The sequence below is a fragment of the Trichosurus vulpecula genome, chromosome 7 (genome assembly GCF_011100635.1).
Source record: "Trichosurus vulpecula isolate mTriVul1 chromosome 7, mTriVul1.pri, whole genome shotgun sequence".
Taxonomy (NCBI): domain Eukaryota; kingdom Metazoa; phylum Chordata; class Mammalia; order Diprotodontia; family Phalangeridae; genus Trichosurus; species Trichosurus vulpecula.
This window is the reverse complement of record NC_050579.1, coordinates 176584363-176593061: the sequence shown is the minus strand read 5'-3', so window position 1 is coordinate 176593061 and position 8699 is coordinate 176584363. Positions and strand designations below refer to the sequence as shown.

The following is an 8699-nucleotide window of genomic DNA, read 5'->3' as shown; positions in this document are numbered from 1 at the left end:
GTACTTCATTTGAGCCTCATAATAATGTCATGCGGTAACTAATATTTCTTATTACTTCCATTTTATGGAAAATGAAACTGAGTCTCAGGGACAAAGTGACTTACCTATGCTCATATGGTTCATAAATGGGAGATATGAGACTTTAGCCCAGGTCTTCCTGATTCATCAAGGTGAAAGACTGTTCTATAATAATACTAATAAACATTTATTTAGCACTTACTATGAATCAGACACTGTGCTAAGTTTTTCACAATTATTCTACCCTTCGATCCTCTCAGCAACCTTGGGGGGTAAGTGCTTTTATTATCTCCATTTTGCAGTTGAATAAACTGAAGAAAAGAGAGGTTAAACAATGTGCCTAGGGTCACACAGCTAGTAGGTTTCTAAGACTGAATTTGAACTAAGGTCTTCCCGTCTCTAGGCTCTGCACTCTATCTACTGTAACACCTTGCTGTCTCAAAGAGTCAGTCACACTATCATCAGTACTTACATTTTCTAGTATACCAATTTCATCTTAGGGGAAGAAGGACCATCCAACATTCATGTTGTAACAAGTGGGAATGTTCTGTCTCTTGAATGAATTTGAAGTTGAAAGTCAAAATTGTCTGAATGATATAAAAATAGAGCAAAAGGAGTCTTTTGGAATTCCAAGTCTAACACTTATCTCCTTTATCACAATATCTCTAAATAGTTACATATCTGATGCTCATCCATCCTCTCTCATCCTTTTATTGGAAACTCCTTTTCTTGTACTCAACTAAATGGTTTCTAACATCAGATAAAATCATGGACAGAGACAAAAGAAAGAAAGATAGCCGTTTCTGCAGAATTTTTCATAGATAAAGGTAGCATAGCATATTTGACAGAAAAGTGGGCTCAGTGGGGAACACTAGGGTTGAAGTCCCCCTTCTGACACCTGATGACTATATGTGACCTTGGACAAATAATTTCATTTCTGAAACTCTCAAAGACAAAAAGTTGAAGAAAATAGGCTCATCTGCATTTGCAGAGAAAATTCCTCGTAAGAAAGTCTCTACCACTGATAGAATCAGAGGTCTAGTTAAAAAAAATCCTTTATTGACAAAAAAAGATTATTGCTTTGAGATACATTAAAGATTACAGATTTAGTAATTTTATGTATATCTCACTCTATTTTGTGTAATCAATGCAATAATATTAAAACTATTTTGGGGGGAAATGGATTGTTGTCAGATGATCTGCCGCAACATATTTCTTTTATCTTTTCTTTTTAATTTATGGGAAAACAAACAAGTATTTCCACAACTTAGTATAATAATAAAAAAGATGATTGCATATGAAACTGTAAATCTACATGTACAACATGCTATTCTTTTTAAGTATCGAATAAGGTTATCATGTAAATTTCTTTTTTCCCCTTTTTTCCCCTCCCCTAGAGAAAAAAAACATTTCTAAGGAATGGGATTAAACTAATTAAAATAATGTGAATTAAGATGATAGAGTAAATTCTGTTGCATAACCATGGGCAGTGTGATCCATAAGACACAAGCCTCACAAAGGAATGTTCATTTTTCCTTCTACAAACAAATATAGAGGCTTCCAAGACTGAAAATATAAATGGTGAAAACAAGGCGAATTCTCTCAGTTCCCATCATTTAAAATGTCCAATGTAGTGAGTTGGACCTTCATTTGCCTTTACAAAGACTTGGAACAGACAAAACAAAAGAAACAACAAAACCAAAATTGTTATTCATTAATTATGTAATGCCTCTCAAGTTCAACATCAACTTATTTTCATATGGGAAGGGGCAAAAGTAAATGTTTACATGTCAAAAGAGCGCTATGAAGTGTCAGAGTAAATACATAAATAAGTAGAAATATTCACTAGATGTAAATTTCTCTCAATAAGCTATGCAAATGGATTACTAAAATACCACTACTGCTTATCAGAGTAGTGAAGTTTAAAGGCTAAAGGTTAAATATGTATATTAAACAACAATTTCTGAAAATTAGCTCCAATACCACACAAAGTTCCTGAAATGTTTTTTAAGTCTGTAATTTCTTAAGCAGAATTGCATGCTTTGGATTCTGTCCTACATCAAGAGAATTAATTATTAAGCTATTTAAATGACAGGCAGCTAGGTAGTACAATGCAGAGAGTACAAGGCTAGGACTCAGGAAGAACTGACTTCAAATTTGATCTCAGACACTTACTAGCTGCATGACCCTGGGTGAGTAACTTAACTTCAGTTTCCTCATCTCTACAATGGGGATAACAATAACACCCGCCTCCCTAAGACAATTCAAATGAAAGTGATTCAGTTTCCTGGCATGGCCCTAGTAAAGTGTTCAGGTTTCACAGGCATACAACAACGAGGTCAGCACAACAGCTCTGTAGACCTTTGGTTTGGTAGTCAGTCTAATACCTCTTCTCTCCCATAGTTTCCTTTGGAGCCTCCCAAACACTAAGCTAGCTCTGGCAAGGCACGCATCAACCTTATCAACAATGTGTACCTCCCTGGAAAGGACACTTCAAAGCTAATTGAACCCATCCACAGCATTCAAAACTTCTCCATTTGCTGTAACTGATCGTTCCATGTATGGGTGATATGATGGTGGCTGATGGAGCACCTGTGTTTTCTTGTCATTAATTATTAGGTCAAAATTAGCACAAGCAGCAGAGAATTGAGCCATACTTTGTTGCCTCTCAGCTTCAGGGGCTGCACTGAGTGCACAATCATCTGCAAACAGAAAATCATGCACCAACTCTCCCTCCATTTGGGTCTTGGGTTGTAGTCTTTTCAAGTTAAAGAATTTACCATTAGTGTGGTAGCTGACCTTGATGTTGTGTTCATCCTCATTGAAAGCATTTGACAACGTGGCTGAAAATATCATGCTAAAGAGCATGGGAGCAAGCACACAGCCTTGTTTCACTCCATGGGTGACTGGGAAGGCACAAGAGCATTGTCCATTATCAAGAATACCCATCTCCCAGGGTTGTTGTGAAGATCAAATGAGATAATAATTATAATGTGCTTAGCATAATGTCTGGCACAAAGTAAGTGTTACATAAATGTTATCTATAATTAGTTAAGCGGCACAGTGGATAGAGCTGTGGACCATGGGTCAGGAAGACCTGAGTTCAAATTTGACTTCAGACATATTTTATTTGTGTGGTGTTATGGTAATTAGGGTGGTACTTTTTTACTGTTTTCTCTTTTGCAATGCTGAGGTAATCAAGTACCTTTGATGAGTTTTGCCTTTCAAACTTAATGGCAGGCAAAATGGACATTTTGTTGTTTTTGCTTTGGAGTGCTTCTCAGTACTAAGGAATCTGTGATTGAATTGGGAGTCTTTGATGACCTGCTTACATCAAGGGAAGGCCTAGTTCACATGGGTTTGAGTCCCTTGGTTGTGATGCCCTTTGACCCTGAAGAAGTGTATATAAACTCAGAGGTTAGTGTTTTGCCTTAGGGGGCACACTCATTGAAAGAGTGTTGGTGATGAGACTCTGGGTAGCCACTGAAGCAGCGCCACCCTCCCTACCCCTCGCTTTGACAACCCAGATGTTGGTGCTTCTCTCTGGTAACTATGTATGTATTGTGATTTGGTCAGACAGATAAAAGCCTGTCTGTTGATCTGTTTGTAATTTCTGTTTGTATTTGCTCTAAAGTTCAGGGTGCTGGCTTTTCCCCCTGAACTAAGTGAATGGTATATGTATGTTTAATTAAAGTGAGACTGTTAAGCACTTAAAGTTGCTTTCCTTAGAAAAACAGATCAAAGAATCTGTGCTGGCAGCCCTTCTATGTGCTCTTGTTGTTGGTCTTTCACCCCCACAACAGCTGCTAGCAACATTGTTCTTACCTGTGGACATGGGCAAGTCAATTAACCACCTACTGCCTTAGTTTCCTCACCTGTGAGATGGGGATAATAGTACCTGCCTTCCAGGGTTTTGTGAGGATCCAAATGAATTAATATTTATAACACTTTGCAAACAACAAAGCACTGTACAGATTCTAGTTATTCTTTATTGGCAATATGACTGCATCATTCAATGAGGAGGAGGAAGATGGAGGATGTGAATTAAGTCAAATAATTAATTATATTTCATTTGTGACCGGGTATTTGCACTCACTAGATCCTTCAGTCGCATGCCATTTTGCCCAAGTACTATAAATCAGCATTTCCAGGGCTGTAGGATAACAGGTAAAGAGATGATTTCCAAAAAGTAAGAAAATATTGAGTAAAGTAAATTTTCTGGTTTGCAGCATAACCTAGGTCTAAAACAAGTGCTTTGAGTGAGAGAAATGCATATGTAAATTTTAGAGTATACTTATTTTCCAATGTATATCTAATAATACCCCACACATTTTTTTAAAGAATAAGAATAAAATTGAAAAATAAAGTCATCTTCCATTTTATGAAGTGTTAGAAATTATTTAAGGAATTACATGGAGATTCATGGTTGAAAATTTATTCTCTTACAATAAAACAAAGCTGGAATCTATGCCATTTCAATTATGTTGCATTCTCAGAGAATAATGAAGAAAATGAAGAAGCCCTGTTATTTCCTTAGAAAGATGAACCATGGGTGCAGAATATTGTATAAACTGTCAGATGTGATTCCTGTATCACTTGATTTTGCCTACCTGTTTCATTTATTTATCTGTTTATTTATTCATCTGTTTAATTAGGAAAGGTTATCTTGAGTGTGAGATGGGTGTTCCATAATAAGCTGCGGTATTTAAAAAAATCAATAAAATGTTAATTTGAAAACGAATACTCTCTTCAAAAAAGTCAGGTATTAGAGTCAAGGTATTTTTTTCTTAAGAATAATGAAGTAAAGCAATATATTTCTAAAGAATTTACCACCTCCAGGTTACTAGCTAAGCTGTGCTATCTCTAATTTCCAAGTGGCTACACTTCTATTTTAATTTTAATGTTTTTAAACTGAAATCTCTTCTAGGGAGCTTAGAATAGACATTTGGGGGCTTGAATTGAGAGGCTACTTCTGTAGTTCATCTCCTTCAGTAGTGCCTAATAAATCTCGTTGAAAACCATCCCGTAGGCTGTTGATACAAACTTTGTTAGATAATGAATAAGTAAAATATTTAAAAAATTAAACAAAAGAAAATCATGAATTATTGACTGTGCTTACACTGTAGGCAACAATAAACAATAAACTGTGCTCCTGAAAGGCAGATTTAACTTGCCACATTTGTCATCTTCTATAGAGCATTTGATCAAATCTATTGCACACACAGTTCCATTCACTGAAAACCAACAGGGACTTGCAGAAACATTTGCAGTAGTTTGAAAGGGCTTGTAGTGTGTCGCTTATGAAAAATGAATGAATAAATACCTCTTGCAACTTTCCTCTTACAGTATACTACTTTGCTAGTGGGGAGTATCATACTTTAACTTCAGACATGGGTCATAAGTTTACGAAATTCAACCACAGGGCAATAATTTAATTTTTGAAATGTTCATTTTACTAGACCTGTATTCCCAAAGAAATCAACAGAAGATGAAAAAGTTCTATACACGTAAAAATATTTATATTAACTCTCTTAGTAGTAGCAAATTGTTACAAACTAAGGTTCATCCACAAATCAGATAACAGTTGACATGTTACCACATAATATAATTAATAACATAGAATATGATTGTGCCATAAAAATTGATCAAAGAGACAATTTCAGAAAAACCTGGGAAATTTTGATGTATAAATGAGCAGAACCAAGAGAACAATATTATAACATTATTAAAACCAACAGCTTGGATGATCGACACGACGATTAACTATATTTCCAGAAGACCAATGATGAAGAATGCTATCCAACTACTGACAGAGAGGTAATGAAGGAATCAGACATATTTTTGGAAGTGGAAACTATGGGAATTTGTTTGACTCGACCAAAACACTGGTCTTCATTTGTTTTTTGTTTGTTTGTTTTTCCAGTGGGTGTAAGGGGAAGATGAGAGAGGGGAAAAGTTTGATAGCTTGCTAAATGAAAATGATACAATTCATTTTAAAGTTTCTTAATATAACTTAGTCTTTCACTAATGTTCAGTTATATTTTTCAAGGGAGACATGGAGTTAATTCTGAGAATGCAGTACCAGAAGAGAGAAATCTCTGAGGTGTCAAAGAAATTAAGCACAGATACACCAATGGTCTGCGTGTCTACTGACCAAGAATTAGGTTAAGTTCATAGAGACTGATCACCAAAGGATTTGTCACTAGGTGATAAACTTTGCCAGCATGGTAACTCAAGAAACATGGAGAGTTGTCATCTGCCTCTGCAGAAGGAGTATCTTTTGCCACTAAATTCTTATACCTTTCAGATTATCAAATGAAAATGTAGTGAAAAGTGAATGCAAATTGTTGTTTTAATAGCTGAGGGTTTGCCACACTGGTGATATGGCAGGAATTAGGAGTAGGTATGAAAAGGTCATTGGGTGGGGGAAGGGAGGACAGAGAGCTAGTCTCAGCCCAAGGCCCTCTTTAGTTATATTGTTGTTGTTGTGTTTGTTCTTCATTTTCTAAGAGGACCAAGACATCAGGGAAATGATGACATGACTTACAGTTGACTTGGATTTGAGTGAGGGAGGGCTGTGCAAGGTTACCAGCCTCACTTTCTCCTCCAGAACCATCTGGATCCAGTGACCTGATATTCAACAGAATAACTGGAGATGGCCCAAGATGCAATGAGAGACAACCCTGAGGGTGTTCCTCTACCATCTTAATTTTTTTTTCTTTTTCTTTCTAATTAAAGGGGTCATCCCTTGACTCATTTCTTTTTTTTTAATTTGGTGATTTATTTATCTACTTAGATTTTTATTTTTAGATTACAACACTTTGTTTTACATGTTTTTGAGTTTCAAATTTTCTTCCCTTCCCTCCTCTCACCCCTGCCCCCCAAGACAGCATGCAGTTCGATATAAATTCTACATAAACCTTCGCATTAAACTTATTTACAAAATAGTCAAGTTGCAAAGAAGTTTTATGAACAATGGAATGAATCATGAGAGAGAAGAAACAAAACCAAAAAAAAGAGGAAAAAAAAGAGAGAAAGCAAATAGTTTGCCTCAATCTGCATTCAGACTCCACGGTTCTTTCTCTGGATGCAGCAAGCTTTTTCTATCATGAGTCCTTTGGAGCTGTCTTCGAGCCTTGCATTGCTGAGGAGAGCCAAGTCTATCAAAGTCAGTCATCACAGAATCAATATGTCTGTGGTTGTGTACAATGTTCTCCTGGTTCTGCTGCTCTCACCCAGCATCAGATCATGTAGGTCTTTCCAAGTCACCATGAAGTCTGTATCTTCCCCATTTCTTATAGCACAATAGTAAAAAATATGGAATGCTTCAAGAACTTGTGCAGGGGCCATGCTAATCCTCTCTGTATCGTTCCAATTTTAGTATATGTGCTGCCAAAGTGAGCACTTGACTCATTTCTTAAAGAGGCCTATTCACTGAATGGACCTTACCTCACTCTAAGTGAGTACATGAAAAGGCCTTTAGTTATATAAATCGACCTGAGTAGCTGTGTCTTATCTAGGAAAGCTTTGTAATGAAAGCAATGCCTAGAACAGAGGAAGTGCTTGTTGGCTGATTGGTGAATTGGTTAATTATATTTTGTAAGCATTTTATTTCAAGAAATATGTGCTGATCAAGTTTCCTTGTAATTAAGTCAAACAGAACTTAAGAGGCATCACCAACGACCATTAATTCCCCAAAGAATTTGCAAGAATCTCAAACTATTAGATGCTCTTATCCAGGACACTTTTGGGAATGGTTAAATGAAGGCTGCTATGTCATGGGAATGAGAAAAGGAAAGATTGTGCCTTGACACATTAAAAATCCTAAAGTACTTGAGGTGGGAAGGAATTATGGTGTTTTACTTATAAGTCTGCTCCCTGTAGATGTTAGACAAAACTATGTAGCAAAAAATAAACAAATAACAATTTAAATATACCAAAGCCTCCTTTATCCTACTCCTGATGCTAGGAAATCATAGACGAAAAAGTGCTTTTTTAGCATAATGTCATCCACTATGAGGTAGAAAATTTACTTTTAGTGAAGAAAGGAACTGTTTCATCAGTTTCAAATCCATATCTTTAAGTCTTACTGAAAGATTCAGCATATTAGATAGCTGCGACTTAGCCTACCCTGGTCTTGGAAATGACATGTACTTCTAATCCCACTGTTACACATTTGAGCCACCAGATATTTCAGTGCTCACAAGATAGAGCTCCAAGTCTTAATATCGCCCGCCTCCCCATCTCCTAATTGGTACATGTTGGCAATGTTTACTAACCCCTCCCCCTCCAAAAAAAGTAATATTTAGAACTAAGAGCAATATTTGAATGTGCTCTCTCTGGGAAGAATATAGCGTGACTACACACTCTATTCTATATAGTGTACATCTGATAATGTCACTAAGAATCATGTCAGCCTTTTTTGAGCTGTAGCTACACACTGCTGGATGAATATTGAACTTTATAATCCATTCAAACCTCTGGATAGTTTTCCTACAGAATACTTTCCATCCAGAGTTTCATATTTTCCTCAAGTAGCTGATTTTTTTAAACTCATATGTAGTAATTTATAGTTATCCTTTGTGATTGTCATCTTATTAAATTTGGTTCCCTGTGATATTCTGTCAAAATATTTCTGGATCTTAATTTTATCATCTGATTATCTTTCTATTCCTGTGCCC

General features: G+C 36.2%; 1 pseudogene; it reads right to left on the bottom strand.

Annotated features, from left to right (window-relative positions):
* Window positions 1–7329: 7329 nt before the first annotated feature.
* Window positions 7330–7423, bottom strand: LOC118858905 (annotated as a pseudogene).
* Between the last annotated feature and the right edge of the window lie 1276 nt (window positions 7424–8699).